General features: G+C 42.3%; 1 protein-coding gene across 3 annotated transcripts in view; it reads right to left on the bottom strand.

The window, feature by feature from the left end:
• Positions 1–26,368, bottom strand: part of DNAJC6 (DnaJ (Hsp40) homolog, subfamily C, member 6) — a 177,520-nt gene that overhangs the window by 70,821 nt on the left and 80,331 nt on the right. Inside the window, exon 1 of one of the 3 annotated variants that reach the window (XM_010850263.1) lies at positions 14,485–14,535. The exons of the other annotated variants lie outside the window; for them this stretch is intronic. The gene's annotated coding sequence lies outside the window, so the exon portion shown is untranslated. Of the gene's footprint in view, positions 1–14,484; positions 14,536–26,368 lie in introns of those variants that run through there. 3 annotated transcript variants of the gene reach the window in all.

The raw sequence follows: 26,368 nt of genomic DNA, 5'->3' as shown, positions 1-26,368 counted from the left end.
GAGCCACCAGAACTTAAACAGGACTGGGGAAACAGACTCATGGAGGATACAAACAAAACCTGTGTGTGCCAGGATTCAGGAGAAAGGAGCAGTGACCCCACAAGAGACTGACCCAGACTTGCCATGAGTGTCCAGGAGTCTCCAGTGGAGGCGTGGGTCAGTGGTGGCCTGCTGCAAGGTTGGGGGCACTGAAAGAAGCAGTGGACCTTTGGAAGGAGGTCACCATTATCTTCATTACAGCCACCATAGTTTGGCCTCCGGTCAAATAACGGGGAGGGAACACAGCCCCACCCATCAATAGAAAATTGGATTAAAGATTTACTGAGCATGGCCCCACCCATCAGAACAAGACCCAGTTTCACCCACAGTCAGTTTCTCCCATCAGGAAGCTTCCATAAGCCTCTTGTCCTTCTCCATCAGAGGGCAGACAGACTGAAAACCACAATCACAGAAAACTAACCAATCTGATCACACAGACCACAACCTTGTCTAACTGAATGAAACTATGAGCCATGCCGTGTGGGGCCACCCAAGATGGATGGGTCATGGTGGAGAGTTCTGACAAAACGTGGTCCACTGGAGAAGAAAATGGCAAACCACTTCAGTATTCTTGCCTTGAGAACCCCATGAACAGTATGAAAAGGCAAAAAGGTAGGATTGGATTAGAGATAACAAATTTCATAGAAAAAAAAGTAAGTGAAAAAACTGACACACCCTATGCCAAACAAAGTTTTAAGAGTCAAAGCCACCACACTCAAAATATGGTGCTTAAGTCAAAACAGGGATAGGAGTCAACTTCTGCTACTAGCTGGATATATAGCCTATTGAAGTTAAACAATTTATCAGGATCTTGATATCCTTATCTGCAAACTGGAAGCTTTAATAGAATCTCACACAGGATCTCAGTGAGGATTATATAAGTCAAAGTTCTACAAACTCTCAGCACAGTGCCTGGAGTGCTGTGCACACTTATTAAATGATAGCTACAAGGTGGCTCTGGGGAATGAAAAGAATAAAGCCATGAAAATGCTGTCTCCAGCAGAGTTAAGCAGCCTCAGAAATTTAAAAAAAAAAAAAAAAGGCCACACTCTTCAGTTTCAGGTTTGATGAAGACAGACAGTAGGGACATGTGCGACAAGGACAGCATCTCTTTCTAGAGCTTCTGCTACAGCACATGTTAATTCTTCACATTTGATAGTCCAGAATCATGAGTGTTTAACAGAGGTGAACCTCTTTATAGTTCTGGTGTTTCTTCTTCCCACCCTGAAATAATCTGGTATGTAATATGGGGAACAATTATATGCTGTTTGCACGACTAATATTCAAGTTCACACAGAATCAAAAATACTGCTTTTGAAATACTGAAATACTTCTGTACCACTTGGCACGTAACATGAGCTACGAAACTATAAGGCACTTGATGACATTGCACAGCAGTGGCCCTAGACGTGGACCAGTCTGGCAGCTGCTCAACAGACCAAGAGGGCAGAAGGCCTCGGTGTGTGCGGCATCCACCAGCAGTTCTAAAGGAACTCAGCACTGGCAGGCACAGGTCACAGAGCAGGTGAAGTCAATGATGCTGGCTTTGAGCATCCAAACCAGGAAGGACCCTCAAAGTGCAGCACAGTCCTGACACGTCAACAGCACACTCAGGCCTTCTTGTACTGCAATAACGTGCCCCTTTGACAGTCAATTTATCAGGGATGCTGCAGAAAGGACCCGATGCCATTCCCTACATCTAGTCAACACTTGTAAATGGGATCATTTAGCTAGTGAAAAAGATACTCCAGAGAATGTCCCAAATCAACACAAAAGATGGACATTTGAATGATAAATAATGTGTGCTATAAACACTATCACATAGTAAACAGTTATATGTGCACATGTATATTTACTTGTTTAGAGAATATACTTTATACTATATATTTATATTTTATATTTATATTTCATACTTTATATTTTAGAGAATATATTATATATTTATTTATATATTAACTTATCTCATCATGACAGTTATTAAAGATTTTACTATCACTTCTGATACCATCAAACCAGTATATACAATATTTCTGCACCCACTTTCAGGACTTCGATAGGAGGGGCAACCCCAGCTCCTCATGGAGCTAAGAGGCCATAACAGAATCATAGACTCAAGGTCTCAAAGAAGATGGAAATGGATGATTTATTAAGTCTCTTTCAGTTGTAAAATTCTTGGAGACTATCATCATTGTAAAAAGGTCATCTGTGAAGCACATGCCCTAGACAAGGCACACTGCTAAGCAGTTTCCATACACTACTAAATTAGGCCTTCACAGTAAGCCTGATGGTCCTTGGGAGTCCCACTGAGGAAACTGAGGCTTTGGTAAAGCTTAGTAACCATGGTGGCAGAACGAAAGTGAATCTAGGTTTAGCTGGATTCAAAGCCTCTGCTTTTTTACTTATTTGGCTGCACTGGTCTTTGTGGCAGCATATAGGTTTAAACAAAATTTTAAAATTTATATATATATATATTTTGTTGCTGTTATTAGTTGAATTATTCAGGATCTAGTTTCCTGACCAAGGCTTGAATCTGGGCCCTCTGCATTGCGGCCCAGAGTCTTAGCCACTAGACCACTACAGAAGTCCCCAAAGCCTCTGCCCTTACCCCCCTTCCCATTCTGAAGTCTTGCATAAGGACTCTGTCCCTACTCTTGCACCTCACTTTGCACCTCCATCCTAAGATGTGGAGTAGTTTGAACAACACAAAATTAGTTGTGAATGAGTCTGACCCACGCACCTTAATCCCAGCACTTTGGGTCTTCAGTAACAGGGAAAATGTTCCACACTTCCTCATACCTTCCTAAAATCTTAGCACGATACCTGGCACACAGTAAACACTCAATAAATAGACATGAAACTGGGCTGCTGCAGAATGCAAGAATCAGAGAGAAGATGGCAGAGGTGGCAAGGAAGACCAAACAGATCAACCTTGGGAAAGACTTTGTCTTGGCATTATTGTAGGCTGCAAATATAACCAGATGCTTTCATTGTCTCCTCATATTTCTCTGAATTTCTGATTGTAGCACTGTATCATCCAGCACCCACTCAGCATGCTTGGCTAAAAGATGAAGATTTCATGAAACTTAACAAGAGCTGGTTGTATTTGCTGCCTACAGTTTTTATATTCAGATAAGAGAAGCTAATTAAGTAACCATCTCTAGCTCCTCTTTCCTGAAAGGATCCAAGATATTAAAAAAGGATGATAAGAGTGCAAAGAATGAGAAATAGAGTCAAAGTGAAGACCACTGAGACTGAAATTGACTCTGCTGTAGAAAAAGGCAAGGCACAGTGATCACAAACTGGTTGGTAATGCTAGGAAAACCCCAGTAAAATGGATGTAACATTTTGTTCATTCAGGGACTGATTGTCAGAGTCAGCCTACATTTGTCAATCCAAATTCGACACAGTAAATTCTCCTAAAAACAATGCATGGATATTGCTTACTTTGATTCAACAAATATTTTAAGCACTCATGGTATACCAGGGGAACAGATCTATCTAGGAGATCTTTACTCTCCAAAACTTGGGCCAAATAGAGGTTCCCCTTTATGAAACAATAATGATCAAATCTAATGAGATCAGAACTCTCAGTGGAATTCTGAAGAAACAGAAAATGTTCTGCCCACCACAAGGCCTCTCAACTCCAGGAAGTGAGGGACCATCACATTTTTACCTCTTTAACAAAAGGTCAAGGCTTAAATTGCATTAAATGGACTATGACATTTCCCTTCTAATGACTAGTCCTGTTTGCCTGGAACAGAGAAAACAACACTGTCCATGACAGAGTACAGAGAAAGCAAAAGACTGATGGCCTGCTGAAAGTATACTGCCAAGAAAAAAAATCAAGCAAAATCTTCTTTTCATCATGTGGGTTCCATTTAATGTGGAAAGGGGAGGCAATAGAGTCCTCAAAGGGTGACTAAGAACCCAACTTTCCTCCCAAACAACTCCCGTGTTGAGTCATTCAGTCGTGTCCAACTCTTTGTGACCCTATGGACTGCAGCCCACCAGGCTCCTCTGCCCATGGGATTCTCCAGGCAAGAATACTGGAGTGGGTTGTCATTTCCTCCTCCAGGAGATCTTCCCGACCCAGGGATCAAACCCACATCTCCTGCATCTCCAGCACTGCAGACGGATTCTTTATCAGCTGAGCCGTTTTCCCAGATACACCAAGAATCTTAGGAAAGTGCTGTCTATTATGCAGATGAAGTTCTAAGAGGACTCTCTCAACCCTCCTCCTTCCAATAAGACTGTCCTCTCTTAGCTCCTCATTGATGGAAATTCTAAAACTATCACTATAAGCAGACTTCTGAGAGAATGCTCCCACCACTGCTCTCCAAAAGGGCAGCACTATTGTGGACAGATCTTATTTGTTGCTTACAAACTCAGAGCAGATGCACACATACTACACACAACACAGATGCTGCACATACACCAAAGGAGCCTCACTACATGCAAAGCATCATGTGAGGAAGACGCAGTACCCCACACAATAGACTGACTGATGTTGTTGCTCTTATTTTTCAGATAAGGCAAGTGGGTCTCAAGGAGGCAGATTAAGTCATGCAAGGAATATATTTCATAGGAAATATACAATGCCTATATGATGCCAAGACCCATGCTTTCTTCATTTCATCAGTCACGTCAGTACATTCAACCACAGGGGTGGAAGTTCTGCTTGAACCATGAGAGGAAGCAGTACATAACATTTCAAAACTCAACAGGAGATCAGTGACATATTCTTATGCTTCATACAGATACACCACGAAGACAAAATTATTCTCCACAAAGCATTAATATGATTAACTTTAAAAAGAACAGCTCTATTGACTCATATAAAACTGACATACAATAAACTATACATATTTAAAATGTAAACATTCAGTAAGTATTCACATATGTATGTATGGATACACACATAACCATACACACACACACAGTACTAACTCCAAAGCCTGGGTCTCTCTCTTTCAATACCTTCCAACAGAGTCCAGACTGATTGGAGAGAAGATGAGACAACACATGAATCACCACAAATTACCATCCTTGGTCCCTCAAAGTCGTCCCCATTGTCATGGCCATTCTCTGCTAAACCTCTGTGCTGTGCTAAGAACTAGGAGCCTAGATCAATTGCTTGGGACAATTCAAAGAAAAGGCCATGCACAGCCATGTATGTATCTCAGAGCTCAAGGGAGGCATTAACCAACAGATGCACCATTGTTAACTGCTTTTTCTTTTGCTCAGACTTGTCCACTATTACATATATATATTATATAATATAAATGGTGCAGTTCTATGAGGGATGTTAGAGAAAAAAATAGCCATGACTTTGAAGACTACTTTTTAGTGTAAATTGGAAAAAAATGGCAAATCCAAACTATGTCATATGGCAAATCCAAACTATTTCGTAGTATGACCCTTTTCTTGTGTAACTGTACATAGAACACATAATATATATGCATGCACGCCCAAAAAACACAGAACTAAAAAATGCAAAGATGTACATTTCTCCAAAAATGTAAACAGTGGTCTGTTTGTTTTCTTGCTTATTTTATTCTCTGTTTTCACTCCATTTTCTTCGGTTTTAGAGGACCTCAGATATAGAGAAGTAACTTAATCATACTACACTGCACAGGCCCCTCTCTGGTTTTATCCTAGATTTTCTTTTTTTCTCCTTTCATCTCCCATCCTGGTGATATAGAGTAAACAGGAGTTCAGAGGAGCTTACTTCCAGCTTGAGGAGAGGGATGCAAGTTGCTGGAAGCAGCAAAGAAGACAGGTTTATGGAAGAAGGAGTATTTGAATTGCAGCTTAGGTAGAAATGGACATTTCAGGTGGAGGGAGGACAGAAAGCTCAGACCAAGAGAACACCAAGTCAAGGATATACACAAGAAGGGAAAGAACCATACCTGAGTACCAGTTATAACTGTACTGGGGACCATATTCCATACTAAGAACACTGAGTGATGGGTTTTTAGTTGCTGTTGCTGCTGTTCAGTCGCTAAGTTATGCCTGACTCTTTGCCACCCAGGGACTACAGCATGCCAGGCTTCCCTGTCCTTCACTATCTCCCAGAGTTTGCTCAAACTCATGCCCACTGAGTCTGTGATGCCATCCAACCATCTCATCCCCTGTCGTCCCCTTCTCCCACCCTCAATCTTTCCCAGCATCAGGGTCTTTTCCAATGAGTCAGCTCTTAATGGCCAAAGTACTGGAGCTTCAGCTTCAGCATCAGTCCTTCCAATGAATATTCAGGGTAGACTTCCTTTAGGATTGACTGGTTTGATTTCCTTGCTGTCCAAGAGACTTTCAAGAAATTTCACAGTTTTTAGGTTTTTAGAGTCTCCACTAAATGGAGAGGGAGGAGGGGGATGTTGAGATGGTCCGTCATTTGTCGAAGGGACCAAGTACAGTGCACACTGCAGCAGAATATCACGCTGTTTCCTCAGGGAACTGGGAGGAGGTAGAAGGTGTGTTGGGGCTTCCCTGGTAGCTCAGTGGTAAAGAATCCGCCTACAATGCAGGAGACCCAGGTTCAATCCCTGGAATTGGGAAGATCCCGTGGAGAAGGGTATGGACACCCACTCCAGCATTCTCTTCATTTTTTTTATTATTTTTTATTTTTTCCACTTCAACATTCTTGCCTGGAGGATTCCATGGACAGAGGAGCCTGGTGGGTTACAGTTCATAGGGCTGCACAGAGTCAGATATGAATGAAGCAACTAAGGAGCAACGGAGGGTGTGTTACAAAAAGGAGGGGGGTGAGCTTGGGAAGGTGAGAGGGCCTCAGAACCCAGGAGGACTGAAGGTCAAGCGAAAGACCAAGAACTTTTGCCTGTTCTCTATACAACTGCCTGTGGGATTTGGTCCTCACACTGACATAACAAATGACAAAAAAGCAGTTATCAGCAGATTTCAAAGAAGCAGATTTCTAATGACTTCTTAGGAAAAAAATCTGCAGAGCAGATTAATGCTGCCTCAGACCAGTGGAATTCCCCAGGGCTAGCACACACACTTTAGGACACATTTCAAAAGCCAGAATTCCATCTGAGGGCACCTGAAGGAAATTTCAAGGCAGTACCTTCAGCATCTAATCATCAGATAAATGTATTAGTAGGAGTCTGTGATGGGCAGCCTCTGGAGTAAGCCGTGCCCAGCATAAAAATGCTCAGTGAGGCTCAGTGAACTCAGAGTGAGGATACATCTAAATGCTAACTCAACAGGGAACGTGGAAATGCTTTGAAAGTGAATCCTGGGACAAAAAAAAAAAACAGCAAAACAAAACCCCACAGCAAGCTATCGGAGGAAAATCTGCTACTTAAGTGCAAAGAGAACCGACGACTCCTCATTTCACTGGTCCCAGGACAAAACTGGCATGGACTTGTCTAGGAGACATTCTCATAAAGGCCTCACCACTACCCTCTCCTTTGGGAAAACCAAACACTGAGCAAATTCAATCAAAGGTAATGATGGGAGATACCTAGATCTGGCCTCAGCATGCAGCAGATGTGAGCTGGAGCTCAAGGACACCTTTACCTGATGAGTATAGTTTGTTTTCCAGTATTTCTTCAGATCCCTTCCCAACTCAAAAAATGCCTGTCCACATCTTGCTTGTCCAGAGAGTCTCAACAATAAGCACTCCCAGAAAATCAGGAAAAGAGAAGCATTTGGTACCAGCATAATGTAATTGAAAGGACCAAGGCTTTGCAAATACGCAGACCTGGCTTCGCGACACTGACCTTCCTTTCTTATCACCTGTGTAACAGGCGGGCTTATTAATCTAAGCCTCAGTTTCCTCAACTGTAAAATGGGGACAGAGAATATCTTCCTCCCATGTATGTGGTGGAGTTTAAACAACATAATGACAGACAAACATCTGTCACTGGGAAGGCAATCATAATCAGTATTTTCCTATGCATGCCTGTCTTCTTATCCCCTGTGGGAAACTGGAAGAGATCCTCCTGAGCAGAACCACCATGAGAAAGGGAAGGAAACAGGACTTAGAAATGGTCTATATCTAGGAACTGCAACATTCTTCCATCCATTCAGTGACCTTTGCCTATCTGTATGATCTCATGCAAAGGGAAAGCCTATGACACCTTCCTCATAGAATGATAAAGATTAAATCCTTCATCTATAAAAAACACACTGTTACATTTACAACTTAGCAAATGGCAACTTAAGGTGGAGGTGCATAAGGTGGTACTGAATTAACTAGAACACTGTTCACAATGGATCACCAATGGGGGCTCTGAAATCCTTTGTCTGGAGTTTTTTCTTATTGTATGAGGATTTGAACTGCAGAGATCAGACATGCAGGAGAACTGTCCTCAGATAAAATCCTCACATGTGGCCCCATGCTGCCTGAGGCAGGCTTACCAAGCAAAGGCAAGGGGCCCTCCCTGGCTCCCATATTAACTAGTTGCTCTGGCTGTCTTTCAGGCTCAATTATGCACCGATAATCCTGACAAGACTGGCGGGGCTGCACTGTAAATCACGACGGTGGAAATTCTAAAATAAAAGCAAGATTAATGATATGACCTCAATCTTAGCATGAGGGCCCATTAATTAGAAATCATGGACTTAATTGAATTCTGGGCATAGCACAGCCAGCTGGATCAAATTTTATGAGACCTGTTTCTTCAAGCACATGAAGATAACTGAAATGCACCAATGATAGCAAAGTCAAACATCGGGTGTTGCTGAGGAGACAGACAGTTGATTATTTCCCTGGCATAGAGCTCCCAATTCTGTCATGCTTTGAAGGGACCGTCACCACCATTTCAGCCACCTCCCTGTCTTCTACACACTTAAGCATGCTGTGTACCCTCTTTGAGTCTCTGTTTTGCAATCACTGTGAATGCACACACACATAGCTCAATAAGAAGTAGTCATTATCATCATCCCATGTTTATCATCATCTGCTATCATAAGCGGGGCTTGCCAGGTGGCTCAGTGGTAAAGAATCCACCTGCCAATGCAAGAGACCCAGGTTTGATCCTTGGGTCAGGAAGAGACTCTGGAGAAGGAAATGACAACCCACTCCAGTATTCTTGTCTGGGAAATTCCATAGATAGAGGAGCTTGACAGGCTACAGTCCATGGTGTCCGAAAAGAGTTGGACACGAACTAGCAACTCAACAACTCTTACAAGGAGCCTGGAGGTGCAGAAGGGAACAAGAAAGAGTTGTGTGGCTTTTCTTCTCAGGTTGCAGAAGTGGAACCACAAATGACCAGACGAATCACTGTACATTCAGAGCCTCCCTACACTCGAGGCAGCTTCTACCTCTCCTTGGCATCTGACATAGCAGATTCCAGCATGTCTCTTCTACTTCCTTCGCTCTAGTCTGTGTGAGGCTACCTGCTCTCGGGACAAAGATTACAGGCATGAATCCCCACCCAACACTGAGATGGGTATCACACTCTCCTCTACAGAGAAGGAAGGAGGGAACTCTTGAGATGCTGGGTAATGTGTCTAAGGCTTGCCTACAGAACATTCTGGAACCAGGATATCATGCTGTTTCCTCAGGGAATTGTGAGGATGTAGACAGTGTGTTACAGAGGGTGGAAAACAAGATGAATAAAGTAAATGGTCCTCAAATTCCAAAAGGCTTGAGGGTCAAACTAACCTTCCACAGAACAGAGTGATTTAGAGTTACTGGGAGGGAGGTGGGAATGCTTTTGCTGGAAGCTGCAAACAGACAAATTAATGTGCAAGAAAAGCTTAGTGAGAACAGAGATGGTGCTTCATTTGTGTCTGTAGGAAACACCCAGCAGGAGGCCTACCAAGGTAAACAGTTCAAGATAGGACGCCGAATCTAATGGAATCAAATCTGTCAAGAAACCAAGAGCGCCACTTCGCTCTTACACCAACTGCAAATTGCTTTGCAGTGCTGCATGGTGACAATGGCAGGGGTTATCATTTATCACTCACCTTCTGATGGCTGGGAACTGGGACTCCATTACCTCATTTAATCCTTACAACGACGTTGCCAAGTTAGCTCTATCATCCCCCTTCTTCAGATGGGCAAAGTGAGGACCCAAGACATAGATACAGTCACACAGCCAGGGTTCTTCCCCAGATGTGTCTCCCTCCAAAGCCCATGTTCTTCTCATGACATTTTATATATTAGTTAAAAGCTTAAAACATAAAGGGAAACACTCAAACCAGCAAGCATTGTAGGAGCGGAGAAGCCAGGTCCTGTGATGTCAGCTCTGTAGATGATCTAAGGATATTCTTAGGACCAGATTTTAAGGAGGGGAAACCTCTAAACATCACTTGCTGGGAAGGCACAAATGAATGAAAACTACATGCTGAGTCTTTAGCAGGCAGGAGAGGAAAGCTGAGGCCAGCTCAGCTCGTGGTCCTTCGTGCAGAGTGAGTGATCACACACTGGGGTGGGGGCAGTGCCTTCAGAGGCTCTTTATATACAGACTGTAAAAAAGCCAAACTTGTAAAAAAAGAGAGTGAAATGGTGGTTACCAGGGTCTGGAGGGTGGGGAGACAGGACTGAGATTTTAAGGGTACAAACTTACAATGAGCTGAAAATAAGTCCTACTGATCCAATATGAACAAAGCTAGTAGAGGTGATGGAATTCCAGTTGAGCTACTTCAAATCCTGAAAGATGATGCTGTGAAAGTGCTGCACTCAATATGCCAGCAAATGTGGAAAACTCAGCAGTGGCCACAGGACTGGAAAAGGTCAGTTTTCATTTCAATCCCAAAGAAAAGCAATCAAAGAATGCTCAAACTACTGCACAATTGTACTCATCTCACACGCTAGTAAAGTAATGCTCAAAATTCTCCAAGCCAGGCTTCAGCAATATGTGAACCGTGAACTTCCTGATGTTCAAGCTGGTTTTAGAAAAGGCAGAGGAACCAGAGGTCAAATTGCCAATATCTGCTAGATCATCGAAAAAGCAAGAGTGTTATAGAAAAACATCTATTTCTGCTTTATTGACTATGCCAAAGCCTTTGACTGTGTGGATCACAATAAACTATGGAAAATTCTGAAAGAGATGGGAATACCAGACCACCTGACCTGCCTCTTGAGAAATCTGTATGCAGGTCAGGAAGCAACAGTTAGAACTGGACATGGAAGGACAGACTGGTTACAAATAGGAAAAGGAGTATGTCAAGGCTATATATTGTCAACCTGCTTATTTAACTTATATACAGAGTACATCATGAGAAACAGTGGGCTGGAAGAAGCACAAGCTGGGATCAAGATTGCCAGGAGAAGTATCAATAACCTCAGATATGCAGATGACATCACCCTTATGGCAGAAAGTGAAGAAGAACTAAAGAGCCTCTTGATAAAAGTGAAAGAGGAGAGTGAAAAAGTTGGCTTAAAGCTCAACATTCAGAAAACTAAGATCACAGCATCCAGTCCCATCACTTCATGGCAAATAGATGGGGAAACAGTGGACACAGTGGCTGACTATTTTTCTGGGCTCCAAAATCACTGCAGATGGTGATTACAGCCATGAAATTAAAAGACACTTACTCCTTGGAAGGAAAGTTATGACCAACCTAGATAGCATATTAAAAAGCAGAGACATTACTTTGCCAACAAAGGTCTGTCTAGTCAAGGCTATGGTTTTTCCAGTGGTCATGTATGGATGTGAGAGTTGGACTATAAAGAAGGCTGAGCACTGAAGAATTGATGCTTTTGAACTGTGGTGTTGGAGAAGACTCTGGAGAGTCCCTTGGACTGCAAGGAGATCCAACCAGTCCATCCTCCAAGCAGATCAGTCCTGGGTGTTCATTGGAGGGACTGATGTTGAAGCTGAAACTCCAATACTTTGACCACCTGATGAGAAGAGCTGACTCATTTGAAAAGACCCTGAGGCTGGGAAAGATTGAGGGCAGGAGGAGAAAGGGATGACAAAGGATGAGATGGTTAGATGGCATCACTGACTCAATGGACATCTATTTCTGCTTTATTGACTATGCCAAAGCCTTTGACTGCGTGGATCACAATAAACTATGGAAAATTCTGAAAGAGATGGGAATACCAGACCACCTGACCTGCAGCAGGGAAAGCTGCCTGCTTCAGGACACACTAGTGTGGACTCTGGGAGTTGGTGATGGACAGGGAGGCCTGGCATGCTGTGATTCATGGGGTCGCAAAGAGTTGGACACGACTGAGTGACTCAACTGAACTGATCTAATGCACAAAAGAGTGAACACAAACAACATAATTGTCAAACCTGCTAAGATACTATATCTTCATTATTTTAACAACAAAAAAAGAAATAATAATTATGTGATGTGATAGAGGTGCTAATGAATGCTATAATGGCAATCATATGACAGCATAGAAACATATTATCTAATTAACATGTTGTACACTTTACAGTTATATAATGTTATATGTTAAATATATTTCAATTTAAAAAAGATGTTCTTTCCTAAATTGGTCTCTTCATGCTGCCCAATCCCACCCACCTTTACCAGCAGAGGCACTCTTTAGGGTCAGCAGCTGCTCAGATTTTAATCCTCCCGTTCACTAGTATGTGTACAAGTGTCCCCAGCAATGGCATCAGAGGTCACATATGTAACAAACAGCAGGGTGAAACATGAAGCGGATCTGCCTGGTTCTAAACCTCACGCCCTCTCATCATCACATTCTTCATTTCCCACTAGAGAGAAGAGCAGGGGTCTCAGTGTAATCGCCAACAGGGCATGGGTGGATGTACCTCTGAAAAAGCCCCAAGATGACCGCATCCAATATAAATCGGACATCAGAACTGCCTAGGACCAAGATGCCCAACTCTTCCCCTAGCAGCCACTGTCACTGAGCCTCCCACGAGAGCAGGTGCCTGGACTCACTGAGGACAGTGGGGGGCACCACATGAGTACGACCAGTGGCTCTCCTCCCCACACACCTACACGTTTGAGCCCACTTCCGCACGTGAGTCCAGGCCTTCTGGAATCTGCATTATCTGACCCATGAGAGTAATCAAAGGAGTTCAGTTTCAAACACCAGTATGTCCTGAAGCAGGAGGCTTTCCCTCCACAGGCAAAGCCACTTCCTCTGTAAAATGCTGCTCCCTTAGGTTCCAAGACACAGGAGACTCCATGATTCACAGACTCTCTAAAACATGAGTGTTAAACTGTCATTTATGCAAACTGCTATAAGACAAGGCACTGGTAGGAACCCCACCAAACTTGACAGGGAACTGAAGTCTTAACTGCCACTAAAGCTTGTGGGGGGTGAAGGGGGGGTGCAGGGGCACTGCTCAGTCATGTCTGACTCTTTGCAATCCCATGGACTGAAGCCCACCAGGCTCCTCTGTCTGTGGAATTTTCCAGGCAAGAATACTGGAGTGGGTTGCCATTTCCTACTTCACAGCACTGGTCAAACAAAAAACATCCCTATCTCCACCATGCCTTCCGTTTTCTATTTCTGTCCGGGAAGACCTGGAGTGGGCTGTTATGTAATAGGCTGGCCAGCTGCAAGCTACTTCTGTCCTTTTTTCTCTGCCTTGGCATTAATCTCAAAGGGACTGATCTCTACCAGGGTGCCCTTCTTTGTAACCTTTAAACATTTGCATCTTACCTTGACAACTGTAAGCTCCTGGAAGGCAAGTTGGGTGGGTTAGATGAGACTGAATACGCAGTGCAGAGCACAGAGCTGTGGACACAGCAGTGGTAAGAAGATTCTAGTATTCCACTACTAAAAATAACAAACAGTAACTAAAGTAGGCTAATATCTGAGAACCTATTCTGTACCAGACATTGTTCTAAATGCTTTACAACTCTATGAGATATTACCGCTATCCTATATTTTATTTGTGTGGAAACAGATAGAGCCTCTCTCACTTGCTGAGGTCACAGAGTTAATAAAAGCCAAATGTGGACAGTCTCCCACAGCCATCTCCTGAATGAAATTACACAGACCACAGTTGGGACTGTGTTCCTTTGGCATCAGACAGACAGACCTGGGTCCAAACTCTAGCTCAGCCATTTATTGGCTATTTCTTTGGATAAGCTGCTTAAACCTTTCTGAACCTCAGTAACTTCATCTGTAAAATGGGATAACAGTATCTATTTTATGGGGTTATTCTGAAGATCGGAGGCAAATTCCTATAAAAGAACCCTGGCCTACTCATCTACTCATATATTTACTAAGCTCCTACTGTGTGAAAGGCTCTGTGGCAGGTGGTAGGAAAACAGAAGAAACCACAATCCCTGCCCTCAAGCTGCTCAGGCAAACATACACAAAACAGTATACACCAGGAGGGAAAGATGGTGCGATGCACTGGATCCCACTGGAAACAGCGGGAAGCGCCTGAGGGCAAGGAGAGCTGACCAGAATCCGCAAGGATGAGTGAGGCTAGCCAGGCGCACTTGGATAGATGATTTCATTCCCAGCTGATGAGGGTACTGACCTTGACCCTGTTCTCACATCTCACACTCAGTCTTTCAGAAAACACTCACTGTGCTGCCTTCGAATTCTTCTAGAATCCAAACCATGTGCAGAGCTTCCACTTATCTAAGAGAAAATGGAGGAGACTTGGCAGTGTGGATATATTTTATTACATACACATATACTTACATATACAAAGTGAAAAGATAAACCCAAAGCCACCTATGAGGCAGGAAACAGGATATAGGGGGCAGGGATAGAAGTTGAATTTTTTTTAATACAACTTATTTTATAGATTTGAATTTGAAACTATGTAAATATTCTTTGTAATTGGAAACATAAAAGTAACCCGTAAAAAGTGAAAGCAAAATGAAGCAAATTAACCCAACTAAGTACCAAACTGATGAGATAACCACATATTATGCTATGCTATGCTAAGTCACTTCAGTCGTGTCCGACTCTGTGCGACCCCATAGATGGCAGCCCACCAGGCTCCCCCATCCCTGGGATTCTCCAGGCAAGAACACTGGAGTGGGTTGCCATTTCCTTCTCCAATGCATGAAAGTGAAAAGTGAAAGTGAAGTCGCTCAGTCGTGTCTGACTCTTAGCAACCCCATGGATTGCAGCCTAACAGGCTCCTCCATCCATGGGATTTTCCAAGCAAGAGTACTGGAGTGGGGTGCCATTGCCTTCTCCGAACCACATATTAAAGTAACCTTAAAACACAAAGTAATTATCTTAAAGTGAAATCTATCCAAACCCTCCCCCGCCTGCCAAAAACTTAAAAAACCCAACAATTTTACATCCTTAAACTGGTTTTGGTGGTAGTGCTGGTATTATTGTTCTGTGATTATTATTATGGCATAAAGCAAATAAGAAATTATATTTGTATAATTGAGAACCAGGGTTTTGGGCATGGGAAAAAAGGAAAAACAGACATAAGAGGTACTGATATTTAAAAATTAATCAAATGAAGTTTAAAAAAGAAACCCATGTCCCTGAATCTGAGTTTAAATTAGCATTATGAATCCATGCTATATTCTATTTTTTAATTGTTTCTAGCTCTGGCTAATGAAAAGAGCTAGACAGAGACCAACCCAGTAGCAAAGAGAACCTATCACACACAGACTTGACACAATACTCCCTGCTGAAAATAATTAGGGCCCTTTGAAAAGTGCCTGATTCTAAGACTGAGGCAGAAAATATACAAGATGAGCCCAGTTTGTGATACCAGAAACCAAGGAAAGAGAAAATGAATATTGAGATGTGTGAAAAGGACTCAGATGCCAACTGAAGGGGCTCCCACTGGCCAAGGATGGGTCCATTTGAACATCAGTAAGAATAATATAATAACTGCAATGGATTGAAACGTAAATATATGTTTACAAACATGAGTTTATAATAAGATAATAAAGAAAAGAGAGAAAAACTTCATTAGTCACCTTTGGAGAAGGATAGGGAACCAATATGGCTTCCCTAGTGGCTTAGAGGTTAAAGCGTCTGCCCCCAATGTGGGAGACCCAGGTTCGATCCCTGGGTCGGGAAGATCCCCTGGAGAAGGAAATGGTAACCCACTCCAATATTCTTGCCTGGAGAATCCCATGGACCGAGAAGCCTGGTAGGCTACAGTCCATGGGGTCACAAAGAGTCGGGCATGGCTGAGCGACTTCACTTTCACTTTCACAAAAGAGAAGAATCCGCTTTTTTCCTGACTTAGCTATATGAACTATACTTCAAGATAAGGATTTCTCTCTTCATGGAAGTATTTCGAGCTAACAAAGCAAGAATGAAAAGAATGAAATTTACCCTTTGCAAGTCCTGATAGCATAATGTAACAAGGTAGTGATCACAAAAACAGAAGCAACCATGTATTACGTACCCCTATGGAAATATTAAACAAAATCTAATCTGAATCTAAATCTCATCAAGCTTCTTCATCTAAGTATCAGGGAACATAGGGGACATGGGAATGGATTAAGTGCCACCACGTTGATACAGTCAGCAAAATCCAGACTTCGGGGAAAACATACAGTGCAAATTACCTGATTTATGTCAACATACATATGCAAGGGGACAAAAAAACAGATGGAAAGAAAACTTTGAAAAATAAAGAGAATTAAGAGACATGTCAACCAACTTCAATGTATGAATATTATATTAAAATGGATCTTTCTTCAAGCAAACTGTAGAAAGGAAAAAAAAAATAAGACCCTCACTTTAAAAACTGGAAAATTTTAAACAGACTAGATATTTTATAATATTAAGGAATTAATAATATTTTAGATAACATGAAGTATTGTGATCACATTTTTAAAAGAAGCCCTTCTATCTTAGAGACACCTTGGATGAACTGATTATTATGGTTGAGATTTACTTCATAATAATCCAGAGGGGCAGGTAGATACAAAAGAAATGAGACTGTTCATGGGCAGATAATTGCTGAAGTTAGGTGACAAGGACATGGGTTTCCACTCTTTACTTATGTTGTCTCCCCTTCCTACCTTTATATATATTTGAAATTTAAAATCATGTATTTTTATATATCATACACATTATAGGTCACAATATATAACGTATATATTTTTATATACACACATTTAGATATAACCCACCTTTCCTCACTACCTGTGGTACAACCAGCCGTGAATCTAAGTGATCACCATTTATCACCTGAATTATGGCAACAGTCTCTTAACTGGTGCTTTTGCCTCCACTCTTACGTCCCTGTAGTCTGGTATATAAAGAGCAATAAATGTGTTCTTTTAAGAAATAAGGCGGGTCGTGTTACTCTTCTGCTTAAAATCTTCCAATGGATTCCCATCCTGCCTGGAGTAAAAAGCAAAGTTCTCACTATGGCCTAAAGTAGGGCCACAGAGCAGTCTGGGTCCTGGACACAAGGACACACAGCAAGAGATGAGTAGCAGGCAAGCAAGTGAAGATCCATCTGTGTTTCTAGCCACTCCCCATACCTCACATCACCACAGTGTCACAATATAACAATAACAGAAATAAAGTGCACAGTAAGCGTAATGTCGGAGAAGGCAATGGCACCCCACTCCAGTACTCTTGCTTGGAAAATCCCATGGATGGAGGAGCCTGGTAGGCTGCAGTCCATGGGGTCGAGAAGCGACTTCACTTTCACTTTTCACTTTCATGCATTGGAGAAGGAGATGGCAACCCACTCCAGTGTTCTTGCCTGGAGAATCCCAGGGATGGCAGAGCCTGGTGGGCTGCCATCTATGGGGTTGCACAGAGTCGGACACGACTGAAGCGACATAGCAGCAGCAGCAGCAAGCGTAATGTGCTTGAACTATTCTGAAACCACCCCCCCCACCACTGGTTCATGGAAAAAAAATGTGATCCAAGAAACCAGTCCCTGGTGCCAAAGAGGTTGGGGACCGCTGGCCTAAAGTCTCTATAGGAGCTGACCTCTGTACTCATCTCTGGCTTATATCTCACACCTCTCTTTCCCCGTCTCTTTGCTGTAGACAAACTATTCATTCTTCTATTCAACACATACCTGCCTCAGGGCCTTGACATTTACTATCCCACTGTCCCCTCAGATATCCACATGGCTTACTTCCTCACTTCCTACAGGTCTCTGCTTAAATGCTTTTTCAGAGTTTTCCAGATCTCCCTATATAAAGTGGCATCCCCAGTCCTCTTATTTTAGTTTATTTGTCCTCATGGTACTCTTGACTTTTTTCTCCCACCTACTAAAAAGGAAGCTCTATAAAAGAATGTATATAGTTTGCTTGGGCACTGTTATTTCCCATAGTGTCTGGCTCATTACATATTGTTGACTTTGACCTTAAATTCTGAACTGAAGGGAATTACCTGGAGACCCAGAGGTTAGGACTCAGTGCTCTTACTGCCAAGGGCCTGGGTTCAATCCCTAGTTGGGGAACTAAAATCCCACAAGCCACTAGGTGTAACCAAAAGCAAAACAAAACAAAATTCTGAACTATAAACTAGCCACCAACACTGCACAGGGAGTGCTGAGCAAGGAGTAGTGCAGGAGGTAGGAATCGCAGCTTGAAAGGCTGTGAGCCTTTTTAAGACACGGAGTTTTGTCTTGCAGGTGATTGTTGTTGTTGTTCGGTTGCTCAGTCATGTCCAACTCTTTGCAACCCCATGGACTACAACACGCCAGGCTTCCCTATCCATCACCATCTCCTGGAGCTTGCTCAAACTCAGGTCCATTGAATCAGTGACGCCATCCAACCATCACATCCTCTGTCATCCCCTTCTCCTTCTGCCTTCAATCTTTCCCAGCATCAGTGTCTTTTCTAATAGTTGGCTCTTCGCATCAGGTGGCCAAAGTATTGGAGCTTCAATTTCAGCATCAGTTCTTCAGAGAATACCAGGGACAGGGGAGCCTGGTGGGCTGCAGTCTATGGGGTGGCACAGAGTTGGACACGACTGACGCGACTTAGCAGCAGCAGCAACAGCCTTCTAATGAATATTCAGGACTGATTTCCTTTAGGATTGACTGGTTTGATCTCTTTGTAGTCCAAGGGACTCACTCTTAAGAGTCTTCTCCAACACCATAGTTCAAAAGCATCAATTCTTCAGCACTCGGCTTTCTTTATGGTTCAACTCTCACATCCATACATGACCACTGGAAAAATCATAGCTTTGACCAGATGGACCTTTGTCAGCAAAGTAACATCTGTAGCTTTTTAATACACTGTCTAAGTTTGTCATAGCTTTTCTTCCAAGGAGTAAATGTGTTTTAATTTCATGGCTGCAGTCACCATCTGCAGTGATTTGGAAAACCAAGAAAATAAAGTCTGTCACTGCTTCCATTGTTTCCCCATCTATTTTCCATGAAGCGATGGGACTGGATGTCATGATCTTAGTTTTCTGAATGTTGAGTTTTAAGCCAGCTTTTTCACTCTTGTCTTTCATCTTCATAAAGAGGCTCTTTAGTTTCTTTTCGCTTCCTGACATAAGGGTGGTGTCATCTGCATATCTAAGGTTATTGATATTTCTCCCAACAATCTTGATTCCAGCTTGTGCTTCATCCTGCGTGGCATTTCACATGATGTACTCTGCATAGAAGTTAAATAAGCAGGATGACAATATACAGCCTTGACGTACTCCATTCCCAATTTGGAACCAGTCTGTTGTTCCATGTTCAGTTCTAACTGGTGCCTCTTGACCTGCATACAGGCGATGGGGAATCTAAAACCATAGACAACAAGCCCTCAAATTTTAATTACAGGGCTTCCCCTGGTGATCTAGTGGTTAAAAATATGCCTTGTGATGCAAGGGACATCTGTTCAATCCCTGGTCTGGGAAGATCCCCTGGGCCACAGGACAACTGAGGCCATGGGCCACAACTAATGAGCCGGAGCCCTGCAGCCTAGGAGCTGCAACTACTGAGCCCACACACCACCACCACTGAAACGTGCATGCCGAGAGCCTGTGCTCCACCGAAGTGAGACGCACCTACAGGCCACAGCTAGACAGTGGTCCCCACTCCCGGCAACTAGAGAAACTCCACATGCAGCAATGAAGACCCAGCACAGCCAAAAATATATAACTTTTAAAAAATTTTAATTATAGTCATTCTTGCCACCATCGTTATTACATTAAAGGAAATAAATGTGTTTTGAGTCTTTATATGGTTTATACATTACAAGGTTTATCATCTTCCAATTAAAAAAGCTGAATCACCATACTTCTGGTTAGCTACTTAAAACAACGGGATCCTCCTGAATTAGAATTAAATGTCCCCAGACAAAGAGATATGGGCATGTAAAAAAGAGACAATCATTTGCCTGCAAGATTTTTTTAATAAAAAGGTCCCAAGGACATTAGCAACTTAGGGTATAAGGGGTTATTTGGGAGCAAACTGTTTAAGAAACAAAACTCTCACTGTGTGTGTGTGTGTGTGTGTGTGTGTGTGTGTGTATGTTAGTCACTCAGTCGTGTCTCTTTGTGACCCCACGGATTAAAGCCCACCAGGCTCCTTGTCCATGGAATTTTCCAGGCAAGAATACTGGAGTGGGTTGCCATTCCCTTCTCCAGGGGATCTTCCTGACCCAGGGATTGAACCCAGGTCTCCCACATTGCAGGCAGATTCTTTACTATCTGAGCAACCAAGGAAGCCTTGATGGGCCACAAAAGCCCTTGTACCCTTGTGACTTTATAGCATAGAAAGTTATGAGGTAAGAAAGAGCGGATACAAAGAAATCTAAGAGTCACCTTGTCTCCTCCTGCCCCCGGCCCCTGTTCCCACAGGCAGGCACCAAACCCATCCATCCTGTCTAAGTACCCACTACTAGCTAGCACCTTGGTTCAGGTCCCTTTCATCTCTAGTCTCCTGATTTCCTGTAACTGATCTTCCTACCACCAGCCTTGAATCTCTTTGATTCCCTCCAGAGGGATGTTGTTATTAATAATATGCAAATTTCATCTTATCACTCCACTTCTAAAAAACATTTAGGTGCTTCAGGTAACAGGGTTTACAAGCCTTGAATGATGGGAGCCGCTTGCCTCTACAGTCTCATCTCCCACGTTCCCTCATTCATCCTGGATTCTCTGGCTCTTTGTTCCAGCCCCAGGGAACCACCTGCAGCTCTCCCAACAGCCTATGTTCTCACTTACCGGAACTCTGCATAAGCTTTCCTAGGTATCCTTTGCTGTCTCAAGAGTATTTTTGCTATCTCTTCTCCAGCAACAATTCTGCATGTGTTAGATGTACTACATTTGGTGTGCTATATCCCCCCAAGAAACTACTCTAAAAAACCTCATATTATTTACCACCTTGCCAGAGGCTGTCAGGCTTCAGCGTTTGAAGTCTATGTTCTCCTAGTTCTTGCATTAAACATGATTGCATCTTATACTTGCAGTTTTCATGTAAGCCTAGAAAATTTTGCAAGTATAATCTCAACTGGGAGCCCTCTTTTTCATTTGCTATTATGTTTTGTTATTGCCTTCTCCTAAAGCAGGGATAGTTAAAAGTAACATAACTGCCACCTTTCTTTCAATTATCTAGTCCAAGAGATTCAAAATATATCTTCAGAAGAATTTCTTATAATAAATAGATCAGATATGAACATGGCTAAAGCCTTGGTTACTTTGCAAAATAATTTTTATTTATATTCATAACTATGTTTCTTCCTTTTAAAAAAAAAAAAAAGTCCCTTAAACAACCTACAAATCCTTGATGATTGTCCAGGCTCTGCCTTCAATATGGTATAATCAAACACAAGGTGATAGCAAAGACTGAAGCTTGGGGAAAAAAATAGTCCTGAAGAATTCTGGACTCAAGGATGTTATAGAATGCATTATTAGGGTTAGTATAAAATAGAATTTGCAGTTATTTCCCGAAAGTATTTACAATAATATTCAAGGAGAAAAAATCCCTAAGTTATTATCCTACAGATGGCACCAATGCTTTTTAAGATTTTAAAGCTACTGTATTTTTCAGGAACTCTGACTATACATACAACAATATCTGGGTTGGAGTCCTGGTTCTGTCACCTGCCAGCTATGTTGTGATCTTGGGCAAGTTACCCCTTTTGAGCCTCAGACTCCTCAGCCATAAAACCAAGATAATTAAACTCAGCTCAAAGGCAGTTGTAAAAAGGGAGTAAAATTATGCCTGTGGAAGCGCTTTGTAAACTAAAAATAAGGCATTGATAGCGTGTACTGATGGCCAATGCCGAAGAGTAATGTGATTAAAAGATAATGCTCTTCCAAGAACTTCAGTTCTCCACCTAACAGTCTGCTGCTTATTTCTCCAAGCTATTATTTTTATTGTTATTGGAAGTACATCAGAAGGATCTCTTCTAAGCCTGGGCAAATACCAAACAAGTCCAGAATGTACTATTAAGTTCCCACAATTAATTACTGAGCTTGTGTTCTTTTCCTTTCTTTAAAGAACCTCTTAGTATATTACAAACCTTAACATGAATAGATGAATTAGCACTAGATTAAGACCCAAGTGCCCAAACTGGAACCATGTGCAAATCTGCTAGTTCTGTTAGTGATGGATGGATTGCTGCCAGTGGATGCACATCTGTGAGGCTCTAGTCACTGTAAATCAAAGAATCTGTCATTGTTTCCAGAGCAGCTCAGCCCCTCTGCCAACAGAATACCCTTTGAGTACCCTCCAATTTTCTATAAATTCCAGGTTTCAGGTTCTGATGTAATCATCTGATTTTCAACCATTTAAGTGCTTGAATGGGTTTTAAGAGGAAAGAGTGATCTAAATATTTTTATAAATCACTGCTAACATCAAAAACATCAGTGCTTTCTTATGTTCAAAGCCCCTGGGAGATCTCAAAAGATTTCTGAAGGAACACTGTCAGTGTAACCACTTCTAAAAGTTAGGTTAATGAAGCCAAAAAAAAAAAAACCACTTCATCTAGGAAGTTGTTGATCTCTCTTCCAAAGGTACCTAGGCAAGGTAGGGTCTGACAAGCATGAAGGTGTTTGCCCCAGCATCACTGAAGATTGTCCAAAAATAAGCCATTGATTCTCCATGATGGGGTGGGATAGGCAACACTGACAATGAGCTTCTGACTCCCCTTTGGTAACAAACTCTAAAGTATACAAGGCTCTGAATGGGAGGGGAGTCTGGGGGAGAATGGACACATAGATGTGTATGGCTGAGTCCTTTTCTGCCTACCTAAAATTATCACATTGTTAATCAGCTACACTCCAATACAAAATAAAAAGTTACAAAATATATATAAAGTATACAAGGCTCAAACATACTAGTTTATTTCTTGCCTCTTTCCCACTTCCCCACTCAGGGCATTTGCCTTTACTATTCCTTCCACTAGGAAGCTCTTCCTGGCTCTTTGCATGGTTGATTCCTTCTCATTCTCCAGGAGATCCTACTACAAATGCTACCCATTCAGACAGGTGCCCTCTCCTCTCAGTTCTAAAGCAGCCCCTATCACTACCCCACAAGTCACCAAATATTTGTGATTCTGAAATATCCAGGTTACAAGGGCCCCCCTCCTGTTGTCTACATATGCTGATTTGGGGGTGAAAAAGAAGTTTAACCACAGACACATGGATTCCTCATGGAGTGCCCTATTGTTAATATGTACACATATAAACCATCTGCGATACTGTTAAGAGGGAAAAAATAAATGATAAAAGGCAAGACTATCCCCAATAAAGACCTGGAAACATCTGTGTTAAATCAGAGCCTACAATCTCTAACCAAGTACAACAAAGCTAGCAAACTGAGGCTTGGTACCAGGTCCTAAGATACATTGAGAGACTCCAGAACATAAGGAAGCAGGGTTCATGCTCACCAAAGCAATGAACACGAGGCAGAAGACAAATTCAGAGTTCCTGCTTGGCATCAGACCCACATGGAGGCAAATCCCAACTCTACCACATGTCGTAAGCTCTGTGATATTTCTGTGCATCTGCTTCCTCAGGCAAAAGAAAATACCCTAAGGAGCACTGATGATGGCAAGATGGCACACAAGGACAACAGCTTGTGCCAATGTGGTGACCAAATATTTCTCTGTGATCCAAGCTCATACTCAGCCAGCAAGATGTAGAACCTGTCCTGTCAACTTGGGGCTCATAACCTACTTACAACAACTCTTCCTGCTCAGGTTATAATTAGGAATGTCTGACTATTATGAGGAACATGAGAGAACTTCATAAAGTGTTAATGAGCATCCTTGATTTGTCTGGCATCAGAGTGAAGGGACAATGACCTCAGGCCACCAGCATACTAACATAAACAGGTGGCAGTTTCATTACGTGTGACCTTAGGAAAGTGACTTCATCTCTCTGGAAAATTTGATCTGTAAATTGGGGATTAATAATAGTACTTGCCTCCTAGAAATCTTCTCAACATTAAATAATACAATTAATATTAAATATTTAAAACCTGCATGGCAGATAAATAGTAAGTCGTAAACAATGACAGCTATTTGTACTAGTGTGACCTTCTCATCAAGGATTCTGAACTTGTCTTTCACGAAATTCTGAAATTTCTCTTGTCCACAGTAGGAGGTTCTGCTTTGCCATATTTCCTTGAAATGGAACTTCATAAGCCTGGGAGGACAGTCGCTATAGAGTACCAAACTGGGACTTCTTTTTTTGGAGCTGGAATACAAAGAGGGATGTGACAGAGACTGCTATTTGTTACACTAATATCAGTTTTCCCCTTCTTCCTTGGGAATACTTTTTATCTGGTCACATGGACTCCCAGAATAAAAGATTACATTCCCAGGCTCCCCTTCAGCAAATTGTGACCATGTGACTAAGTTCTGACCAATGAGATGTGAGTGGCAGTGAGTGCAGTTTCTAGGGTATGTCTTAGAGAGAAGAGGTATGCTGGAACATAACAGTGTTAGTTGGTCATCTTAGGCAATGAAGAAGAGTGCAAAACCCTAGGAGCATAAAGCAGCCAGATAGAAGGGGCCTGAGACCCTAGTTATTCCAAAGAGTAAAGCTGCCATTGCAGATCAGGCTTTATGAGTAAGAGATAAGCTTCCATCTATTGAAGCCATTGTTATGACGGCCTTTGTTACCTGCAGCAAAACCTGTACTCCCACAAATATTGTAGACAATGTGGAGAAAGGAATAAAGACGGCAGAACGTGATGGAGGCCTACAACATGCCCCTGCCACACAGAATGCTCTCGTATTTACTTGCAGAAGTAAACACCCTCTCCAGAGCTCCAGGCAATCAAATCAAATTTGGAATATTGAGATCAGTTCCAAAATCAAGAGGGACAGTGGCCAGCTGAAAAGTATTCATGGGAGAATGACTAGGGCAAAGGAAGGCTGAAAGAATCTGTCTCACAAGGAAAGACTATAAGCTAGGAGAAAAAAGATAAACCAGAGCATTAGGATTAGGCTTTAAGCAACTTGGGAGTAGGAGTTGAGCAGGGCTCCACTCTTTCAGAGAGGGTGGTTAATTCTGCAAGTAAATATTAGAGCCTACTATGTGCCAGGGACAGGTTGTAACACTCCATCACATTCTGCCTTAACTGCCTTAATACATTGTACTAAAAGAGAATAATACATATCAAGCATGTAGCACAGTGCTAGGCTCATAGATACTTATAAAGGTCATTAACATCATATTAACTGTAGATACGGAGAAGGAAAAGAGAAAAGTTCCTCCTTTTGTGAGGAGCTAAGAAGATGAGAGTTATTTATCCTGGTGACAGCATCAGCAGGTAGAAGCCTGGAGTTTGTGGACTGGGCAAGTAGTTGCACGGCCAAAATAAACTAGGGCTTGCCGTATAAATGCTGCAAAGTGCAGCAGGATCAAACATCACTGAAAGAGTAGGAGAGGAAGGAGAGCTGGCAGATAGAGTCTCATCAGAACCTGGGGAAGGACCCATCCAGACATCATGTACTTATCCAACATTTATTGATTATCTATGAGCAATTATAATGTGAGAAAAGTACTCCAATGAGGAAAATACAGAGAATAATCAGGGCACAGAGGAGAAGCATCTGACCCGGAGTTAGAGGGTCAGATGAGGGTTTCCAGAGAAAATGAGAGATAACCTAAGACTTACACTTCTGAGGCAAAGGTGTCTGGAGTGAAGGGTGGGGACAGAGCTCAAGCTCACATGTGTTTGAAGGAGGCCAGAGGATCATAAACCTCTTCACCATCCCTCTAAGATCACTGCATGCTGAGTAACCAATCAGATGGCCAAGTCACTTCCAATCCTAAAGTTCTACAATGAAGAAGCAAAATTAAATAAATTTCCCTACACATCAGAGCTGACTACATTTTTAAAAGAATAGTTGGGGGTGTGGATATGATGATAAAAGGACAATATGAGGGCTTCTGGTGGTATGTTGTAACTGTTCAGTATCTTGACTATGGTGGTTGATTTCAGAACCCACTCAGGTGACAAATAGTAGAGAACTTATACTCCCCCATACACAAACACACACACACACACACACACACACACACACACACACACACACACACACACAC

This window comes from Bison bison, unplaced genomic scaffold, assembly GCF_000754665.1.
Source record: "Bison bison bison isolate TAMUID 2011002044 unplaced genomic scaffold, Bison_UMD1.0 scf7180017864290, whole genome shotgun sequence".
Taxonomy (NCBI): Eukaryota; Metazoa; Chordata; class Mammalia; order Artiodactyla; family Bovidae; genus Bison; species Bison bison.
This window is presented reverse-complemented; position numbering and strand designations above follow the sequence as displayed.